This window comes from Scyliorhinus canicula, chromosome 8 (genome assembly GCF_902713615.1).
Source record: "Scyliorhinus canicula chromosome 8, sScyCan1.1, whole genome shotgun sequence".
NCBI classification, from domain to species: Eukaryota; Metazoa; Chordata; class Chondrichthyes; order Carcharhiniformes; family Scyliorhinidae; genus Scyliorhinus; species Scyliorhinus canicula.
The window spans coordinates 136,171,822-136,194,591 of record NC_052153.1 but is presented as its reverse complement, the minus strand read 5'-3'; the positions used below and the strand labels follow the sequence as shown (position 1 = coordinate 136,194,591).

The following is a 22,770-nucleotide window of genomic DNA, read 5'->3' as shown; positions in this document are numbered from 1 at the left end:
CCTTGTGAGGAAAAAGTCTCATCTTCAACATAGCACCGTGTTGCGTGGCATGACCTATCATGTTAAATGAGATAGATTCAGAATAGATCTAGCAGCATGGTAGCACGGTGGTTGGCACAGTTGGTTCACAGCTCCAGGGTCCCAGGTTCGATTCCCAGCTTGGGTCACTGTCTGTACGGAGTCTGCACATTCTTCCCGTGTCTGCATGGGTTTCCTCCGGGTGCTCTGGTTTCCTCACACAGTCCAAAGATGCACAGGTTAGGTGGATTGCCTTGATAAATTGCCCTTAGTGTCCAAAAAGGTTAGGTGGGGGTTACGGGGATAGAACATAGAACATAGAACATTACAGCGCAGTACAGGCCCTTCGGCCCTCGATGTTGCGCCGACCTGTGAAACAACTCTAAAGCCCATCTACACTATTCCCTTATCGTCCATATGTCTATCCAATGACCATTTGAATGCCCTTAGTGTTGGCGAGTCCACTACTGTTGCAGGCAGGGCATTCCATGCCCTTACTACTCTGAACCTACCTCTGACATCTGTCCTATATCTATCTCCCCCCAATTTAAAGCTATGTCCCCTCATGCTATACATCACCATCCAAGGAAAAAGGCTCTCACTGTCCACCCTATCTAATACTCTGATCATCTTGTATGCCTCAATTAAGTGAAATGAAATAAAAATCGCTTATTGTCACGAGTAGGCTTCAAATGAAGTTACTGTGAAAAGTCCCTAGTCGCCACATCCGGCGTCTGTTTGGGGAGGCTGTTACGGGAATCGAACCATGCTGCTCTTAACCTTCTTCTCTTTAACGAAAACAGCTTCAAGTCCCTCAGCCTTCCCTCATAAGATGCCTCCATACCAGGCAACATTCTGGTAAATCTCCTCTGCACCCTTTCCAATGCTTCCACATCCTTCCTATAATGCGGTGACCAGAATTGCACGCAATACTCCAAATGCGGCCGCACCAGAGTTTTGTACAGCTGCAACATGACCTCATGGCTCAGAAACTCAATCCCTCTACCAATAAAACTAACACACCGTATGCCTTCTTAACAACTCTCTCAACCTGGGTGGCAACTTCAGGGATCTATGTACATGGACACCGAGATCTCTCTGCTCATCCACACTACCAAGAATCTTCCCATTAGCCCAGTACTCTGTCTTCCTATTATTCCTTCCAAAATGAATCACCTCACACTTTTCTGCATTAAACTCCATTTGCCACCTCTCAGCCCAGCGCTGCAGCTTATCTATGTCCCTCTGTAACTTGTAACATCCTTCCGCACTGTCCACAACTTCACTGACTTTAGTGTCATCTGCAAATTTATTCACCCATCTTTCTATGTCCTCCTCCAGGTCATTTATAATAATGACAAACAATAGTGGCCCCAAAACAGATCCTTGTGGTACACCACTAGTAACTGGACTCCAGTCTGAACATTTCCCATCAACCACCACCCTTTGTCTTCTTCCAGCTAGCCAATTTCTGATCCAAACTGCTAAATCACCCTGAATCCCATACCTCCGTATTTTCTGCAATAGCCTACTGTGGGGAACCTTATCAAACACTTTACTGAAATCCATATACACCACATCAACTGCTTTACCTTCATCCACCTGTTTAGTCACCTTCTCAAAGAACTCAATAAGGTTTGTGAGGTGTGGAGTGGAGGCGTGGGCTGAAGTAGGGTGCTCTTTCCACGAGCTGCTGCAGACTTGATGGGCCAAATCGCCGCCTCTTGCACTGTAACTTCTTTGATTTTATAAAAACTGGGCAGTCGTGAGTCACGGTGGGCCATCAGCAGCAGCAGACTTGCCTTCCACCACAATCTGTAACCTCCCAGCCTAACATTCCTGTCACTCTATCATTACCATCAAGGCAGGGAACCAACCCTGGCTCGGTGATGTATGTAGGAAAGCATGCCAGCAGAAGCACTAATGATGGAAGGAGTTGCCTACAGTGCTGATAAACAGCATTTACCAATAATCTGCTCATCAATACTCAGGTTGGGATCCCGTGGAATTAGTCAGCTTTTGACCTTATTACAGGCTTGGCCCAAATATGGGCAAAAGTGCTAAATTCAAGAAGGGAGGCGAGGGTTACTGTTTTTGATATTAAGACATGATTTGAGCCAGTGTTACATCAAGAGGCCTCATCAATAGGAATTAGGGGACAAACTCCCCATTGATTGGAGTCATACCTAGCGCAAAGGGAGAAGATTGGAGGTCAATCATCTCAGACTCAGGACATTGCTGCGGGAGTGCCATAGTGTAATGTCCTAGGCCCAAACATTGTCAGCTGTTTAATCAAGTAGCCTTTCCTCCATCTTAAGGTCAGAAATGGGATGTTCACTGATAATTGCACAGTGTTCAGTTCCATTTTCAGTTTGTCAGATAATGAAACAGTCCACGCTAGTATGCAGTAAGATCTAGACCACAATCAGTCTTGGGGATGATAAGTTGCAAGTAGCATTCGCACAACACCTTTGCCAGCAAATTATCACCCCCAAATCAAGAAGGGAGAATCTCCCCCCATCAACATACTGGGTTTTACTATTTGCCATAAACCTAACTGTCATAATATCCACTCATGAATATCATGAGATGCAGACAGGCAGTGATTGACACACAGGATAACCAATGAACACACACGACACAGAACAACCAATCACTAGACAGGACACGATCACTATAAAGCCCACAGGGCATTAAGACTCTCCCTCTCTCACAGGACACGGCCAGTGAGATAGTCGCAGTGCACAGGCCAATGAACATCACCATGTGATAAAGAGCTAGTCTGGTCAAGCCAGTAGGAGGTTCTCAGTTAGGTTAATAGAGTGTCAACCCACAGCAGATTATGTACAGCAATCAACAAGTTCAATAAAACAGTGTTCGACCATCTCCTGTGTCGGAAGCCTGTTTCTCGTTTTACTGCATCCAGTTGCAGTCGATGTTAGACCAACACAGATAGCACATCATGGTACCAGAGAGATATTAACTCTAACAAACCTACCTCTAATGAATCTGCAATGACCAGCACGCAGCCATCCAGCAGCATGGAAAAGATCCAACCTTCTCCGCAACTCCAGATCTCCGGCAACCTCGGTGCCAACTGGAAAGTCTTCAAGCAGAAGTTCCTCCTGTCTATCGAGGCCTCCGACCTCGAGGCAGCATCAGATTCTCGAAAGATCGCGCTGTTCCTGTCGACTGCGGGGGATCACGCCATCCACATCTATAACTCGCTCACGTTTGCTGATGGCGAAGACAAGACGAAGTTCATGACAGTTCTGCTGAAAATCGACAACCACTGCAACATTGAGGTGAATGAGAGCTTTGAAAGGTACATCTTCCAACAGAGGCTTCAGGGTAAGGATGAACCTTTTCAGTCCTTCTTGACCCATCTCCGCATCCTAGCGCAGTCATGTAATTATGACTCAACGGCTGATTCCATGATCCGGGATCAGATCGTTTTCGGGATCCAGTCTGACTCCCTGTGGGAGCAGCTCCTCAAAATCAGACAGTTGACCCTCTCCGTCGCCATCAAAACATGCATTGTCCATGAGCATGCCAGGAATCGTTACTCCCACATCAGGGCGGCAGAAAATGCAAAACTAGTCTCCCACGAGGCAGAAAGGGTACAGGCCATCGCAAAAATGCAAGGCCTGAGCATCGAGGAGAGTGGTTGTTTAGCGCCCTTTTCCCAGGTCCCTACGCATGCGTGCCATGACCAGGTGGACGACGAGGCCGAAGACCCTGATGCACATGTGCGAAAGTCGGCCGACCGCACTGAACGGGACGCGCTGACGTCAGCGTCATGACGTGTCCAAATTGTGGCTCCGCCCATTTAAAGCGGCAATGTCCAGCCAAAGGAAGGCGCTGTCTACAGTGTGGAAAGCCTGGGCATTACATGGCCGTATGCAGGTCCGCTCCACTGACCGACAGCCAGCGATCCCAGCTGCAGTGCAGACATGTCCACTGCGTACAACAAGGCATGCAGGATTCCGATCCCGACAGCACAACGGACCCCGTTGCTGACTGCCTTGAGTCTCCATATCGGGTGGAGATCACCACGCACGAGCTGGCCTCCACCGTGCCTGCAAACCGCCTTTCAATCCTCACTGTGGATCCTGACGACAAGCGGTGTGCTGTCGTCACGGTTAACCGGTCTCGCATCCGATTTAAATTGGACACTGACGCATCTGCAAACCTCATATCACAGACGGATCTCGACAGCATCGAGACCAACCTAGCATTCTTCCACCTGCCTGACAGCTCCTTGACTACAATGGCAATGCCATAGCTGCCAGTGGATCGTGTCAGCTAGGTGTATCTCTCAAGGCAATCAAAGTGACGTTATGATTCGAAATCGCCCGGCCTGACAAGGCATCCCTGCTCGGTGCTCGCGCATGCAAACTCCTAAATCTGGTCCAGCGAGTCCATGCCATGTCCTCGACACCGGCCTCGCCCAATGTAAATCTCAAGGCTGAGATAGACGACATTCTCATGCAATACCACAACGTGTTTGATGTCCCATATCGCTACAAGATATTGCTCAAACCAAATGCCATCCCAGTCATCCATACACCGCGCCGGGTGCCGGCCCCTCTCAAGGATCGTCTGAAAACGCAGCTATGAGAGCTCCAAGACTAGGGTATCATCTCAAAGGTCACAGAACCAACATACTGGGTCAGCTCCATGGTCTGCATCAAGAAGTCCTCTGGTGAACTCCGCATTTGCATTGATCCCAAAGACCTGAATCGCAACATCATGCACGAGCACTGACCACCCGATCCCGAAGCGTGAAGAGTTAACCTGTGAGATGGCTCATGCCAAATTCTTAACCAAGCCAAACGCCTCCCGTCGGTTCTGGCAGATACAGCTGGACGACTCCAGTTGGAAGCTGTGCACGTTTAACACTCCGTTCGGCAGGTATTGCTACAACCGCATGCCTTCTGGTATCATATCAGCTTCCAAAGTATTTCATCGCATAATGGAGCAAATGATGGAGGGGGGTGCGAGTCTATGTGGACAACGTGATCATCTGGTCCACGATGCCTGAGGATCACATCGCTCGCCTCAAGCAGGTTTTCCAGAGGATACATGAAAACGGCCTCCAGCTCAACAGGGCCAAATGTTCATTTGGTAGGTCCGCTATCAAGTTTCTGGGTGACCACTTTTCACAGCAGGGTGTACAACCTGACGCTGACAAGGTGCTGGCAATCAATGCCATGAAGACCCCAGAGGACAAAAAAGCGGTCCTCCGTTTCCTCAGGGTGGTGAATTTTCTTCGGAAATTCATTCCCAACATGGCATCTCACACCACAGCCCTCCGGCATCTCATAAAAAAGTCGACAGTGTTCCAGTGGCTTCCTACATATCAAGCGGAGTGGCTTGAGCTGAAGGCGAAGCTCACCACAGCCCCAGTACTGGCATTCTTTGACCCAACCAAGGATACCAAGATATCCACAGACTCAAGCCAGGACGGCATTGGGGCGGTGCTCTTCCAGCGAGACAACTCCTCGTCCTGGGCTCCAGTGGCATTGGGCTCCAGTGGCATACGCCTCCAGGGCCATGACTCCGACCGAACAATGGTATGCCCAGATTGAAAAGAGAGTGCTTGGGTCTCCTGACAGGAATAGTCAAGTTTCATGACTACGTATACGGTTTGCCAAAGTTCACGGTGGAAACAGACCACAGGCCTTTAGTCCACATAATCCAAAAGGATTTAAATGACATGGCACCTCGGCTGCAGCAAATTCTTCTTCGTCTCTGCCGATATGACTTCGAACTCGTCTACACACCGGGTAAGGAGCTGATCATTGCGGATGCCCTATCCCGATCCGTCACCACGCCATGTGAACAGGGCGACTTAATTTGCCACATCGAAGCACAGGTGCAGCTGTGTGCCAGCACCTTCCCAGCCACTGATGAACGAGTTATACAAATACGCAAAGAAACTGCCAAAGATCCCCGACTGCGGCGCGTGATGAAGCACCTCGCTCATGGCTGGCAAAAGGGGCAGTGCCCCCAGTTCTTCAACGTTAAGGACGAGCTGACGGTTGTTGAGGGGATCCTTCTTAAACTAGATAGAATCGTCATTCCCCAAAGCATGCAAAACATGGTGCTCAGACAGATCCATGAGGGTCACCTGGGGGTCGAGAAATGTCGACGCAGAGCTCGGCAGGCAGTTTACTGGCCTGGCATCAGCCAGGACATTGCCAACACAGTCCTCAACTGCACAACATGCCAGAAGTTTCAACCAGCTCAGGTCAAGGAAATACTGCAACAGAACGAGATCATGACCTCTCTGTGGTCCAAGGTGGGGATAGACCTCTTTTGCGCCAATGGGCGTGATTACGTGCTCCTGGTCGACTATTTCCCCAGCTACCCGGAAGGGTGAAACTGTCGGGCCTCACGTCAAAGTCCGTCATCAAAGCCTGCAAAGAGACGTTTGCCAGGCATGGGATACCACTCACGGTAATGAGTGACAACGGTCCATGTTTCTACAGCCAAGAGTGGTCCGACTTTGCACGATCCTACCACTTTAGTCACATCACATCCAGTCCCCATTACCTGCAATCAAACGGGAAGGCCGAGAAAGGGGTCCACATAGTCAAGCGGTTGCTGTGCATGGCTGCATACTCAGCCTCGGATTTCAACCTGGCGCTATTGACATACAGGGCAACCCCTCTGTCGACTGGTTTGTCTCCGGCGCAGTTGCTCATGAACCGCAACCTGAGGACGACTGTTCCAGCCATCCATGTTCCAGACCTTGACCACGTCACGGTGCTGCAGAAGGTGCAGCGATCCAGGGACCAGCAAATGATCACGTATGATGCTCATGCCACTGATCTGCCTGCGCTGGCTCCAGACGATGTTGTTCGTGTTCAGCTGCCTGAGAGAGGTTGGTCAGCCCCAGCTGTTGTCGTCAGACAGGCTGCTCCCAGGTCTTTCGTTGTCCAAATGGCTGATGGCTTCATTTTACGGCGCAACAAGAGGGCGCTGCGTAAAGTTCCCTGCCCATCACCTGACCGCACTTCTCCGCATGTCATGATGCCTCCTCCGGACGTCTTGCACCACGAGGCCACCGATCTGGCAGCGATCCCACCTGTCCACAAGGCAACCGAGATGGCAGCCGTCCCACCTGTCCAGTTGCCGGCATCCTCCCCTCCACCTCTGTGGCAATCGACGAGAATTTGTCGCTCACCACAAAGACTGAATCTATAGACTTAAATCTTGTAAATTTTGTTCAGTTTGCTCTGTATCTGCACGATAGACACCTTCCCATGTACATATGTTCATTCATTCCTCACATACGTGCATATACAGCCACGTTCCAAAATTTATTTTAAAAGGGGGAGATGTCATAATATCCACTCATGAATATCATGAGATGCAGACAGGCAGTGATTGACACACAGGATAACCAATGAACACACACGACACAGAACAACCAATCACCAGACAGGACACCACCACTATAAAGCCCACAGGGCATTAAGGCTCTCCCTCTCTCACAGGACACGGCCAGGGAGATAGTCGCAGTGCACAGGCCAATGAACATCACCATGTGATAGCGAGCTAGTCTGGTCAAGCCAGTAGGCGGTAATCAGTTGGGTTAATAGAGTGTCAACCCACAGCAGATTATGTACAGCAATCAACAGGTTCAATAAAACAGTGTTGAACCATCTCCTGTGTCAGAAGCCTGTTTCTCATTTTACTGCATCCAGTTGCAGTTGATGTTAGACCAACACAGATAACACATCACTAACTTGACCAGCAGGATCAGCCTGCTTTCATGAACAGATCAGAAACGGGAAAATCTGTGGCAAGTAACTCCAAACCCTGCCCACCATTGACATGGCACAAGTAAGGAGTGTGGTGGAGTGCTCTCAACCTATCTGCATTAATGCAGCTCCAACAACACTCAAAAGGCTCAATACCAACCAGGACAAAGCAGTCCACTTGATTGGCATCTCTTCAGCATTCATTCCCTTCACCACCGCAAGATACACAGCAGAAACTCGCAAGACTTCTTCAGAACATCTTCTAACCCTAAAACCCATTTCATGCCTGTAAGAGGAAGGGCATCAGGGAAATGGGAACACCACCAACTTCAAGTTCGCTCTCACCATCCTGACTTGCAAATACATCACTGTTCCTTCATCTTAGCTGGTCCAAAATCCTACAGGTCCCTACTACTGCGTCCCATGATGAGCATATAAACTGCAAAAATTTAAGAAGGTGGCTCATTTCTATTTTCTCAAGGACAATTAGGAATGGGATATAAATGCTGTGGTTATCAGTGTCATCCACATTCCATGGATGATTAGAAAAATACTCCTGGGCATTCAAATTGGGTACCTCGGGTGTTTTTTCTGGATCTTATACTTTATCATTATTATCTTTTACCTTTTCAAGATGCCACTCTGTGATACAAAACAAACAGTTATGTATGAATGCATCAACTAAGTCACAGATGAACGTTCTTTACCACTATTTGGGTGTATTTTCAAGTCTTCTGACCAGTGGGGACAGTCAAGTAGTGCCAAAAAGTAGTCCCCTTCAGAAACCTTGGTCATGGAAATGTTGTCCTAAAGCAACCATTGGGTAATGTTATAGGTTCCTTGAATCATGGTGCAAGCCCATTTAAAATATGCATAAACAGATTTCCACCAAAGTTTTGATGCCGCATTAGAAGAATCTCTGAGGAAATTCACTCTTTTAATATTGTAGTGTGGCCAGCAGTGAAACTCTGTGGGATGGTTGTATGTAAACATGGCACAGACATGCATTATTCTTCTGTGGTATTCACACAGCAGTTATACATAATGGAGTGTTTGTCCTTTCTGGTTACTAAAGCTTCTAAACCATCTTCAGGTACCTTAATAGCTTTACAAGTGTCATCTAAAGAATCTGAGGTGAAGCAATTGACAGCAGCGGTTCAGTAGGCTGTCGGTCCTAAACGGAAAGATCAACAATAGCCTGCTGGCGAAACATAATCTCCTGGTACAGTGGTTCTTAGAGATCTCCAGCCTACAGATTCTGTGAACTAAGGCGTTCTTTGACCAGATCCTTCACTTAATGTGTTCAACAGGTTGAGCTTCTGCTTCTCCTGGTTTTTACTGCTCCTTCTCTTGTTTCTTTATCCAAGGCAAAGAGGCCATGTTGAGCTGTGAGCGCTTATTCAGAATGAGCAAGGCAAAAGAAAAATCAGAAACAACCAATCTTCTAGCTCCGAAATGCATTGGCTATCTACAAACCATAAGCAGACTAGGTTTCCCACGATCTGTATGCCTGTAACTAGGTGACCATTTAAATGATACTTTCAGTCATGACAGCAGGCCACTCTTGCTAGTGGTAAATGGGGCCAGTGGTCGTGGGGTCTGCCTGACTGGCTTTAGACATTGACATTGGAGGGGTGGAGGCAAACGTTAATCCGGGTGCTGCTGAGGTAGGCATTTCCGCAGTGGGTGGGGGTCCCTCTGTGTGCCACAGTGTACCTAATTAGGAGCGGCCTCCCTTCCAAAGCCTACTGGGAGGCTTCCAGGGTTTACTAGGCTGTCGCCCCATATAGTGGATTGCTCACCCGGCATTTGTAAAATATCAGGAGCAGGGGAAGAGGCTCTAAATTGGCATAATTGACTATGGATAGGAAGGCCATCTTCCACCTTTCCCACTGCTGGTAAAATGCTATGGAGGTGAGGAGGCAACGGATACTGGAGACTGGCCTACCAGCTCTCCCATTCACCCAGCTCATCCCTGGAGGGCAGGTAAAATTTCAGCTCTTAAGGTCGCATCAGGATTGTCAATGCGTCATAGGAAAGACCCTGATCTTTCTGTATCAATGAAACAATCATCGATTTCAAGTAGATGCCACCGGAGTCAGCTCCAGAGGCTTAAGTGGTGATTGGCAGATATCTAGTGAGATTGGGACAGTGACACATCTCAATATTTTAATGGTCCATTTACCCTGTTCCCATTGAGCAGAGTAGGTTAAAATCTCAGTTTGTCTTTCCAGTACCTGGAATTTTCCCAAAACGCACTGACCTTGCGTGTGTTATAACGAACGTGGGTAGGAATTTTGTTTGTCTTATGGGCCCTTGGAGAAAATGTAGGTTTCAGACTCCCTATTGAGTCGCTGCTCTTTTTCTTGACTGAGTGCTACAATGAATACTTTGTTAACTTGCCAGAGTGGCAAACATCTCAAAGATGTTAAGCATCCTGTTAACTGATGTGAAACAATATTGGTGACAGCAATGAGCAATCTGCATTTAGTCTGCGACTGAAGGTGAATGATATGGTAATAGGAAAGCAAGTGAAAAAATGATAAATTATGGGGAAGGACAAACAATCTGCACATTGTTTCTCATCGAACTGAATAAGCTAGCACGTGAAAACATCTTTCCAGTACATCTAGTAAGTCGGAGGAGGTGGGGGGGCCTCAGATGGAAAAGTTATTTTGATAATAGTTTGAAAACAAATGAAAGGAGAGGACAACAAGGTGAAGAGAAAACTCAAAGCTACTTAAAGGAGAGCAGAATAGGAAGTATGTGAATAAATCATTGGCGCAGACTGACAGGTGAGGGGACGCGGCCCAAATAAGCTTTCTTTGAACACTTTTGAATAAGCAATTAACAAAGTGAGGGAGAAAATGAGAGAGTTGCCCCTTCAAGTGATACTACATGAAATAAAAGCAAATCATAAAGAAAATTGACATCAAATCAAAGTGTGACAGAAGGGGCCGATAAAACACCCCAACCCCAGCAGTGCCCTCCGAGCATTGGAAGGCCTCGATAATAATAATCTTTATTAGTGTCACAAGTACGCTTACATTGACACTGCAATGAAGTTACTGTGAAAATCCCCTAGTGGCCACACTTTGGCACCTGTTCAGGTACACTGAGGGAGAATTCAGAGCATCCAATTCAACCAACAATCACGTCTTATCGGGACTTAGTGGGAGGTAACCGATGCACCTGTAGGAAACCCACGCAGACACTGGGAGAGAGTGCAGACTCCACACAGACAGTGACCAGAGATTGGAATCTAACCCGGGTCCCTGGCGCTGTGAAGCAACACTGCTAACTATTGTGCTACCCTGCCGCCCAACATGCTGGCAGACACTGTTCTCCCTATCCAATGACGCCTGGTCACAGACATAGTTGCGGAAGAGAGACAGGTAGTAGGGTCAGATGGCCCCATTACTCACCTGATGGCCTACTTGACCAGGCCTAGGAGCTGGTTTTTGTGGAATTCGTCCTCCCTCCTTGCTTCCCTCCACACTGGGTGACCAAAGATCAGGAGCGTAGCACTAATGAGCAAACAAAACACAAATTTAAGAAACTAAAAAGTAGTTGCTGTCTTCAACAACTAACCTACGCATGGCCCACGGACTCCACAAGGCCGCACAAGCACAGGCATCTTGGGAACCTGTGAAGCAACCACACTACGATTGTACGGGACTGCTGTGTGCAATATCCTCCAAGTAAATTTTCTTTATCCAAATGCACAGAGTTATAAGAAACAAATTGAATAAATTGCAGGTGCAAGTTGAACTTGGAAGGTATGATATGACAGCCTTTCTGAGATATGATTACAAGATGGCCAGTACTTGGAACTAAATATGCCAGGTTATAAAAACTACAGGAGAGGTAGGGAAATGCTGGAGAGGAGGAGCAGCCTTAATAGATTAAGGATGTAATTGTTTCAATGGTAAGTGAGGATATAACAAAACATAACTAGGCAGTGTAGACTTTATGGATAGAATTAAGAAATAGAAAATTATTTAAGGTGAAGGATTAAGGATTGTAAATGGGAGTTGTGTGTGGGTCCCCAGGAAGCATCTGCAAAGTGGTTGATCGTATAAATGCAGAGATTAGACAACATATAGTAAAACCAGAGTAGTTTTAATGAGGGATTTTAGCTTTCATATAGGATGGAATTCTCCCATCCTGCCCGTGGCATGTACACCTTTCAATTCATCAACTCCTTAAGAGATATCAGACACCTTCCCCTCCTCTATTTCGTCCCTCAACAGGACCTTATCTTGCAACTCCAGGGGCGGCAGCCCAGAAAATAATGGCAGTTCTCTTCTTACAAAGTCTAGGATGTGCAGATACCTAAATCCATTCCCCCTGGGCATCTGTTTGAGCTGCTCACAGAAAAATACTTTTCACTGTTTCTTTGTACACGTGACAAGAAACAAATCCAATCCAATCCAACTCGTACTCTTCATCCAGGTCCTCCAACTACGCAGGTTTGCTCCCTATGAACAGATTACAACATTGCTCAATCTCTGCTTGCCACCCCCGAAACTTCACATCCAAACCCCGACGCAAACCTGTGCTTAACACAGATCAGTGCCCACACCAAGCCACCCTCCAGTCCCAAATGCTGCCTCCAGTCCCTTGGGGCCAACACCACCACTGGGCTCACAGAGTACCTGCCGGCGAGAACAGTGGGAGTGCCGACAACAAAGCCCTTAAACATGGTCCCCGACACAATGCTGCTTCCGACCAACCGCACGTTGACCCCTCCCCCATGATCCATTTCCTAATCATAGCAATATTCACCGCCCAGTAGTAATTCATCTTGTTCGGCAGCACCAGCCCCCCTCCTCCAAGAAAGCCCTCCTAACCCACGAGGTCTTCCCCGCCCACACAGATCCAGAAACCTACGCATTGACCTTCTTAAAAAATGATTTGGGGAAGAACATTGGGAGATTCTGGAACACGAACAGAAACTTTGGCAGCACCGTCATTTTTACTGTCGACCCTGGCAGAGGCAGCACATCCCACCTACTAAAATCCACTTTCATCCACTCCACTAGCCAAGCAAGGTTCAGCTTGTGCAACTGTGCCTTGCTCCTTGTCACCTGGATCCCCAGGTATCTAAAGCTGACCCCCACCACCCTAAACGACAACTCCCCTAACCTCCTTTCCTGCCCGTCTCAATCTGTAACACCTCGCTCTTCCCCATATTCACCTTGTATCCCGAGAACTAGCCAAATCCCTCTAAAATCCCCATGATGCCCCGGATACTGCCCAACGGGTCTGAAATATACAGCAACAGATCATGCACATACAATGAGACCCTGTGCACCCCCCCTCCCCCACCCCCGCTCAATCCCTCTCCAGTCCCTCAATGTCCTAAGCGCCATTGCCAGTGGCTCTTTTGTTAAGATGAAGAGTAACGGGCACTCCTCATTCCCCCGATGCAGCCTGAAGTACCTGAACTTATTCGGTTTGGCCACACACTCGCGACCGGTGCCTTATGCAGCAACCAGACCCAACTCCAAACTCCTGTCCAAACCCGAACCGCCTCAACACCTCCAGCAGATACTTCCACCTCACCTGATCAAAGGCCTTCTCTGCATCCATCGCCACCACTATCTCCACCTCATGTACAACCGAAGGCATCATTAGATTAATCAGCCTCCTCTCATTTGACGTCAACTGCCTCCCCATTTGACCTTCGCCTTTCATCCCTGAGACGCAGTCCTCGATTTGCGAGGCCAGCATCTTCGGCAGCAACTTGCCGTCTCCATTCAGCGATGGTATCGGGCGGTACAACCAAACTGCTCCTGATCCTTATCCATCTTTAATATCAGGTAGATAGAAGCCTGCGACAATATAGGGGGAAGATCCCCCTTCTCCCTTCATTATACCCTCTCACCAGCAGTGGCCCCAGGTCTGCCCCAAACCTTTTAGAAACTCCAATGGGAATCCATTCGGCCCCGGGGCCTTCCCTGCCATTATTGCCCCCATACTCTCCATCACCTCCCTCAGGCCAGTTGGGGTCCCCAGATCCTGAACAAGCTCCTCCTTTACTGTGATAAACTCTAACTCATCGAGGGACTGTCGCATTCCCTCTCCCCGGCTGGGGGTTCAGACTCATGTAGCTTTCTAAAAAAACGCCTCAAACACTCCATTCACCCTCTCCAGGTTCATCATCAACTTATCCTTATCAACCTTCACTCTGCCAATCTCCCTCGCCACCTCTTGCTTCTTCAACTGATGGGCCAACATCCTACCTTCTCCCCGTGCTCATACACTGTCCCTGTAGACCCCGTAACTGCCCCACTGCCTTCCCCATAGACACTAGCCCAAATTCCATCTGGGGCCTCTGCCTCTCCTTCAACACTCCTGCCTCTGGCGCCTCCGAGTATCTCCTATCTGCCCTCAAAATCTCATCCACCAGTATTGGGTTGCATGTGTCGGACTGTCTTAACACTGTGCGTTTTCTGTTTACCCCCCCCCCCCCCCCCCCCCCCCCGCCCCCCCACCCCCCAGGAGAAGGCTGCTCATAACCGCAGGGAGTAGGAAAAGACTGGAGGGGGACCACTGGACCTGGCCTCTCTCTCTGGCAGAGCAGCAGGCCATGGACTTGGTCGGCAGACCCGAGGAAAGGGATAGGCCTCAGTTGACACTTCAGTGAAGAGGCTCCTGGAGCAGGGTTGCCTTCTCAGAGGCTGCCATGTGCCAGAGACACCTAGACATTGCAGCGGCGCGACAGCGTGTGGCCCCGTCACAGCGGGCCATGCCTGAGAGTGTCAGTGTCACTTCCCAGGCACTGGCCAACGTGGCACAGGCACAGAGGGAGGTGGCCCAGTCTCAAGGGAGATGGCACAGACCCAGAAGGTGGTGGCAAAGTCACAGCGTGATGTGGTGCCGTCCCTGACACAGGCGGTCCACTCCCTGTGCTTCATGGCTGTGAGCATACAGACCCTGCCCAAGACAAGGTCTCCAGGACTGGCAGAGCACAGTGGCGGGGGAGCCTCAGGTTTGCTTCGCTCGCACCCCTGTCCCATGGAGTAGCCCGGGGTGCCATCGGGCACTCTGAAGGAGGAGGAGGTAATGGAGCCCATGCTGGTGACTCCCGCAGGGGAAGTGCCGGAACACCACAGCATGTCGGACGTGTGATGGAATGGCCAGCTCGCATGCAGGCATCACCTTGGTGGATGGTGGGAAGTGCTAATGTGGGCAGGAGTCAGACATTCTCCAACGATGTGCAGCAGCAGCTCTCATCTCAGAGCGTGTTGTCATCATCCTTCATCGCATGGACCATACCCACTGTTACTACCAACCCAAGGCCCACACCCGGGTAGTGTGGCAGGTAGGAATCACTGAGGGGGTATGGGGCGCCGACACGCATGATACATATCTGATGGTCGCACAGCAGCAGCATGTTCATCGAGTGGAACCCTTTTTGGTTTGTGTAGAGCGGCCTGTCATCAGCAGGTGCCGGTAGGGTGACATGTATCCCATCCATCACCTCCTAGACCCGAGGCATCCCGTCGATGGTGGCGAACCCTGCTGCCTGGGCATCCTGGTGGACTCTGTCCACATTTAAATGGATGTATTGCGCCAACTGGGCATATAGGGCCTCTGTGACAGCGCTGATGCACCTGTGCATCGAGCTCTGAGAGATCACAGATAGGTCCCCACTTGGTGCCTGGAAGGAGCCCGTGGCGTAAATGTTCAGGGCGACTGTCACCTTCATGGACACCAGGAGCGGGTGTCCTTCCACAATCCAGCACAGTGCCATGTGCGCCAATGTTTGGCACGTATGTCGCACTGTCCCCCTGCTCAGCCAGAGTCTTCGGCATGCTCGGTCTGGTAGGTCCTTGAATGACAGGCTTTGCCAGTACATGCGAGGCCTCATGTGATGCCTCCTTTGCACCTCCTCCTCCTCGGCTTGTTGGTCGGCCAGCTCTCTATTCTCAGCAGCTGCCTCATGGCCCACAGCTGCAAGCTCCGCTGCTGCAGTTTCCTCCTTCTCGAGCAGCTCCAGCTTGCACAGCTATAGGGCATCCCCCAGGGCTGCCATGACAAGGAGGAAGGCCACCATTGCTGGTTGTATTCCAAAATATATTGTCTGCAGGGGTAAAAGGCCGACATGTTAGAATGGTGCATTACCCCACGCCCAGCCAGGTCCAATGGGCTACACGGTGGCCCAGGTTGGCACTGCGGACTCTGCCCTGCATATCCCCCTCACCCCCACTCCTCCTCTCCGCATCCTGGGCCCTGTCGGTGGCTGGAACCACGGCCCGTCCCTGCTGCCAAAGGTACCGTCAGCTGGCCCTGCCCTTGCCAACGATACAATCTGTGGCCCCCGCCCGGTGACCCCGTAGTTTCCCCGTAGGCAGGTGGCAATCGGTTTTGGGGGCGGGTGGAAGGTCGTATAATGGAGGGTGGGGTGCGAGATGGTGGAGTGGGAGTTGGAGTGCAGGTGTTGGTAGGTTGAGGGCTGGGGTTCAGCCATGGGGGCACCCATACCGCCGGTGTCACTCTGCAGAACCAGGGGGCAAGGTCAGTGGAATGCACAGCAAGATGGCTGCCTTGCAGTCGTGGCAATGGTGGTCAGTGCCTGGGCACCATCCCAGTCCAGTGCGTGGTCAGGGGGGGTCACCCCGGCCCTACAGCCGTTTTCCAACCCCCCCCCCCCCCCAAGCCAGCCCACCAGCATCAGGACCAGCAGCCCACGGTTGTGCCTCTCTGTGACCTACCTCCTCCTTCTCTCCCTCATCAGCCATTATTCCAGTTTCACGATTTTTAAAAGCACAAGTGAACCTCGCCATCAGGAAGTCGCCCCCATGAAGGCAGAGAATCATGGAAGCCCTGGAGAATACCAAGTCAGGCCCGCTAATGATATGCCAAAAGCTGTGTGAGATCCCGGACAGGTCCCCACTCGGCGCCTGGAAGGACTCCATGGCGTAAAGGTTCAGGGCGACCGTCACCTTGATGAACACTAGGAGCAGGTGTCCTCCTCCATTCCCCTGTGGTGCCAAGTGCTCCCTTGATCTGCCATATATGTTGCACTGCCCCCCCCCCCCCCCCCCCCCCCCCCCCCCCCCGCTCAGCCAGAGTCTTCGGCATGCCCAGTCCGGCAGGTCCTTGAATGCCACGCGTTGCCAGTACAGCAAGACCTCATGTGGTGCCTCCATTCTGGAATACATTGATGCCGCGGTTGAGGCAACGCAGAATTGCGATGTACCATGAAACTAGCGCCCGCCATGATTTTAACGTCTGAACCGATTCTCTGACCAATCGCATTCTCGATTCCGGCATCGGTCGACGGAGAATCCCGGCCCTTATGTATGCCAGCATTTTCTAGTTTTGAGAATGCCATCGGCTGAAAACGTGAGAGAATCTGTCCACCTCCGGTGGTGAAACTTACTGCGACTCCTGACCGCGGAAGAGGCAGTAACAGCTGAGATGTGTCATTCCATGGGCCCCCTGATTATCCTGTTCAGTGGCAGGTCGAGTTCCGCTCTCTGAGAGGCAGAAATTACACATTTTGCCGGGGCTAATCCATGAAATCCCCACAGTGCAGGAGGCCAAATTTTTATCGTGTCTGCACAGATCCTCGAAACTGCATTCGACCAAAGCTCACTCCCCCGTCCTATCCCCAAAACCCCACACATTGATCATGGCAAATCCTGCACATCTTTGGTTGTGGGAGGAAACTGGAGCACCTAAAGGAAACTTATGCAGACAAAGGGAGGACATGCAAACTCCTCAGCCACCCAATGCCGGAATTGAACCCATGTCCCTGGCACTGTGAGGCAGCAGTGTTAACTTTTGTGCCACCATGCCGATCCTCATATGAACATCGCCCTGTCCTCCCAGAAAGTCATTATTGTTCTCCGGCAGCATCCGGTCAGTTGCTTTAGCGATCTGCCCATGAATGAAGTGACCTTATTGATGACCTCCCACTAGCCTCACAGTTATGAGAAAATGTGAGACCCTTTGTTGGAGAGGTCTTCGCATGCTAGTCCTGGACATCATCAAACTTAGAGTCCATGAGGTTGTTATTAGCTCTGTGCGCATGTGGGCCCTATTCATTGCCTGAAGTCCTTCCTCCTCTTCTATGACTTTCCGGTCAATGTCCTCCTCGACATCCTCCTCATCCAAGGAGATGTGGCACTACTCCATCTCCACATGGTCCAGCTGCTCTTCCCACTGCAGTCTCAGCTTGTGCAGAATGCAGCACACCACTATGGCGTGGGACACCCTCGGTGGGGTGTATTGGAAGGCTCCTCCCACCCTGTTCAGGTACCAGAACCAGGTCTTGACAGTCCAGTCACCTGCTCGACCAGCATATGCATTGGCGCATGAGTCTCCATTGTCGTGATTTTCAGCGAGTGTTTGTGGCCTCCGCACTGGTATCGTGAGCCACCTCGTGAGTGGATATCCTTTGTCCTCAAGGCACCGTTCCTCCAGCTGCTGCTCGCCCTCAAAAACGGCTGGGATCTGCGAGCATCCAAAATGTAACTATCATGAATGCTCCCCAGGAAACGGGCGCACATCTGCATGGTGCACATCACATGATCACAGTCAAGCTGGACATCGAGGGAGTAGTATCTCCTGTGATTCAAAAATGGTGCCCCATGCCAGCATGGGAAAGCCTAAGCACGTGGATGCAGTTGATGATGCCGCGTACCTGGAGAATGTCACTATATGGGTAAAGCCCACGGTCCTGACATCCTGGCTTGTCTGGTCCTGGTGCAAGTTACTGTACATGCGGGCCCTTGAAATTAGTGCATCTATGACCTCCCTGATGCACGGCTGACTGGGATATAATACCATAAGACATAGGAGCAGAATTAGGTCATTCAGCCCATCGAGTCTGCTCTGCCATTCAATCATGGCTAATATTTTCTCATCCCTGAACCCCTTATTAATTAAGAACCCATCTATTTCTGTCTTACAGACACTCAGTGATTTGGCCTCCACAGCCTTCTGCGGAAAAGAGTTCCACAGATTCACCACCCTCTGGTTGAAGACATTCCTCCTTATCTCTGTTTGAAAGGATTGTCTCTTTAGTCTGAGGCTGTCCCCATGGGTTCTAGTTTCTCCAAGGGGTGGTGATTAGGTCCTCTCTTGTAGGAGATGGTCATTGCCTGGCACTTGTGTGGCGCGAATGTAACTTGCCACTTGTCAGCCCAACCCTGGATTTTGTCCAGGTCTTGCTGCATTTGGACATGGACTGCTTCATTATCTGAGGAGTCATAAATGGTGCTGAACATTGTGCAGTCATCCGTAAAGATCCCACTTCTGACTTTATGATAGCAGGGATGTCATTGATGAACCAGGGGCTGGTTTAGCTCACAAGGCTAAATCGCTGGCTTTTAAAGCAGATCAAGCAGGCCAGCAGCACGGTTCGATTCCCGTACCAGCCTCCCCGGACAGGCGCCGGAATGTGGCGACTAGGGGCTTTTCACAGTAACTTAATTGAAGCCTACTCGTGACAATAAGCGATTTTCATTTCATTTCATAAAGCAGCTGAAGATGATTGGGCCGAGGTGGTTGGGCCTAGGTGGTTGCCCATCTCAACCCCACCTGAATGAAGTGCTCCGATCTTTGAGAGCTTCAGCGGTCTATGTGTCCCCCACCCATAATGGTTGAGGAGTGAGGGCAGTTGAGTGCATCCAGTGGACCTGCGTTCTTATCTCACAGGGTAACAAGACGCTGCCCCCTTCATGCTTTGAATGTGGTGACTGATGAGCAAATTCACCATAATGGCTTGCATTGGGGGCCACATTTCTACCACCTCTGTCATGTAGACGTGAGTATGAGCCTTGGAGTTCAATACTTGGGGGCTAGGCTTCCAATTATTTTGATTAACACAAATAATAAAGTAAACTAAATTGAATAAACTGAGATACAAATTAAGGGGACAGTCCCTTGAAGGGAAATTGCCTTAAACAAAAAGAGAATCGCAAATGAGAAGGGTCAAAAATTGGCCGACAATCAGTGACATACTCATGCATTGAAATACTGACTAAATTGGCACAATTGACTCATCAAGGAAGTGTCAGGTACCTGATTGGACAACTGGCTTCCCCTGGTGGTATTTGAGGACTGAAATTAGCATAGCACAATATGGTGGAATTTAAAATACAGATGGAGGGTGAGAAGGTAAAATCAAATACTAGTGTTTTGTGTTTAAACAAAGGAGATTACAATGGGATGAGAGAAGAACTAGCTAAGGTAGACTGGGAGCAAAGACTTTATGGTGGAACGGTTGAGGAACAGTGGAGAACCTTCCAAGCGATTTTTCACAGTGCTCAGCAAAGGTTTATACCCACAAAAAGGAAGGACGGTAGAAAGAGGGAAAATCGACCGTGGATATCTAAGGAAATAAGGGAGAGTATCAAATTGAAGGAAAGAGCATACAAAGTGGCAAAAATTGGTGGGAGACTAGAGGACTGGGAAATATTTAAGGGGCAACAGAAAGCTACTAAAAAAGCTATAAAGAAGAGTAAGATAGAGTATGAGAGTAAACTTGCTCAGAATATAAAAACAGACCGCAAAAGTTTTTACAAATATATAAAGCAAAAAAGAGTGGCTAAGGTAAATATTGGTCCTTTAGAGGATGAGAAGGGAGTTTTAATAATGGGAGATGAGGAAATGGCTGAGGAACTGAACAGGTTTTTTGTGTCAGTCTTCACAGTGGAAGACACAAATAACATGCCAGTGACTGATAGAAATGAGGTTATGACAGGTGATGATCTTGAGAGGATTGTTATTACTAAGGAGGTAGTGATGGGCAAGCTAATGGGGCTAAAGGTAGACAAGTCTCCTGGCCCTGAAGGAATGCATCCCAGAGTGCTAAAAGGGATGGCTAGGGAAATTGCAGATGCACTAGTGATGATTTACCAAAATTCACTAGACTCTGGGGTGGTCCCGGTGGATTGGAAATTAGCAAACGTGACACCACTGTTTGAAAAAGGAGGTAGGCAGAGAGCAGGAAATTATAGGCCAGTGAGCTTAACATCGGTAGTAGGGAAGATGCTGGAATCTATCATCAAGGAAGAAATAGCGAGGCATCTGGATAGAAATTTTCCCATTGGGCAGACGCAGCATGGGTTCATAAAGGGCAGGTCGTGCCTAACTAATTTAGTGGAATTTTTTGAGGACATTACCAGTGCAGTAGATAACGGGAAGCCAATGGATGTGGTATATCTGGATTTCCAGAAAGCTTTTGACAAGGTGCCACACAAAAGGCTGCTGCATAAGATAAAGATGCATGGCATTAAGGGTAAAGTAGTGGCATGGGTAGAGGATTGGTTAATTAATAGAAAGCAAAGAGTGGGGATTAATGGGTGCTTCTCTGGTTGGCGATCAGTAGCTAGTGGTGTCCCTCAGGGATCCGTGTTGAGCCCACAATTGTTCACAACCTACATAGATGATTTAGAGTTGGGGACCAAGGGCAATGTGTTCAAGTTTGCAGATGACACTAAGATGAGTGGTAAAGCGAAAAGTGCAGAGGATACTGGAAGTCTGCAGAGGGATTTGGATAGGTTAAGTGAATGGGCTAGGGACTGGCAAATGGTATACAATGTTGACAAATGTGAGGTTATCCATTTTGGTCGGAATAACAGCAAACGGGATTATTATTTAAACGATAAAATATTAAAGCATGCTGCTGTGCAGAGAGACCTGGGTGTGCTAGTGCATGAGTCACAGAAAGTTGGTTTACAGGTGCAACAGGTGATTAAGAAGGCAAATGGGATTTTGTCCTTCATTGCTAGAGGGATGGAGTTTAAGACTAGGGAGGTTATGCTGCAATTGTATAAGGTGTTAGTGAGGCCACACCTGGATTTTTGTGTTCAGTTTTGATCTCCTTACTTGAGAAAGAATGTACTGGCACTGGAGGGTGTGCAGAGGAGATTCACGAGGTTAATCCCAGAGCTGAAGGGGTTGGATTACGAGGAGTGGTTGAGTAGACTGGGACTGTACTCGTGGAATTTAGAAGGATGAGGGGGTATCTTATAGAAACATTTAAAATTATGAAGGGAATAGATAGGATAGATGTGGGCATTTTTTTCCACTGGCGGGTGAAAGCAGAACTAGGGGGCATAGCCTCAAAATAAGGGGAAGTTGATTTAGGACTAAGTTTAGGAGGAACCCAAAGGGTTGTGAATCTATGGAATTCCTTGCCCAGTGAAGCAGTTGAGGCTCCTTCATTAAATGTTTTTAAGGTAAAGATAGATAATTTTTTAAAGAAAAAAGGGATTAAGGGTTATGGTGTTCGGGCCGGAAAGTGGAGCTGAGTCCACAAAAGATCAGCCATGATCTCATTGAATGGCGGAGCAGACTCGAGGGGCCAGATGGCCTACTCGTGCTCCTAGTTCTTATGTTCTTATGTCAACTTCATCCTTAGTGTGCACCCTCATTTCCCCAGCTCTCCGGGGCTGGGTTAAACAAGCCGACCAACTTGTACAGCCAGCCACCCATACACTAATCCCTGACAGTCTGGCCTCCATAACCTGTGGCTTTGAACTTCCATACAACTCATACTCTTTCTCCTCAAATTGCTCCTGAATGTCAGCTTCATTCTTACTGCACTTGTCCTTCCTCCTGTGTGAGGGTCTTCAGGCCTCATTAGACTGGCAAACACTTCTTGTCAGAGTTCCAAACTCTGCCCATGACGTTTGACATCTAATGGGCCCCACTCTGGGACCTCACAGTTGCGTCCTGTGCTGAGATTGGATTCATCTCCCACCCACTTTCCAGCTACCACTGTGAGAGGGCAATGACTTATCAGTTATATTACCACAAACCCAGCAAGAAGGACACGGGAAACACTGCCTACATGCCAGTCACCATATGCCTTTAAATCTCAAGGCTCACAGCCATGAAGGGCCGCTAAGGCCTGTGAGCATCCCATCCTCAGAGATACCAATACTGAATCCCCCCCCCCCCCCCCCCCCTCTCCTGGGCCCCGAGTTAAACCTATCTGGGTTCTCTGCATCCA

General features: G+C 49.2%; 1 protein-coding gene and 1 long non-coding RNA gene across 8 annotated transcripts in view; one reads left to right on the top strand and one right to left on the bottom strand.

Moving 5' to 3' along the window:
• The window catches only part of adgrv1 (adhesion G protein-coupled receptor V1), an 838,553-nt gene that overhangs the window by 500,087 nt on the left and 315,696 nt on the right, over nucleotides 1-22,770 (top strand). The gene's annotated exons all lie outside the window — the stretch shown is intronic.
• Nucleotides 1-22,770, bottom strand: part of LOC119970523 — a 64,604-nt gene that overhangs the window by 9,616 nt on the left and 32,218 nt on the right. The window contains exon 2 of the long non-coding RNA XR_005461639.1: nucleotides 11,216-11,317. This is a non-coding gene — a long non-coding RNA (uncharacterized LOC119970523). The remainder of the gene's footprint in view (nucleotides 1-11,215; nucleotides 11,318-22,770) is intronic.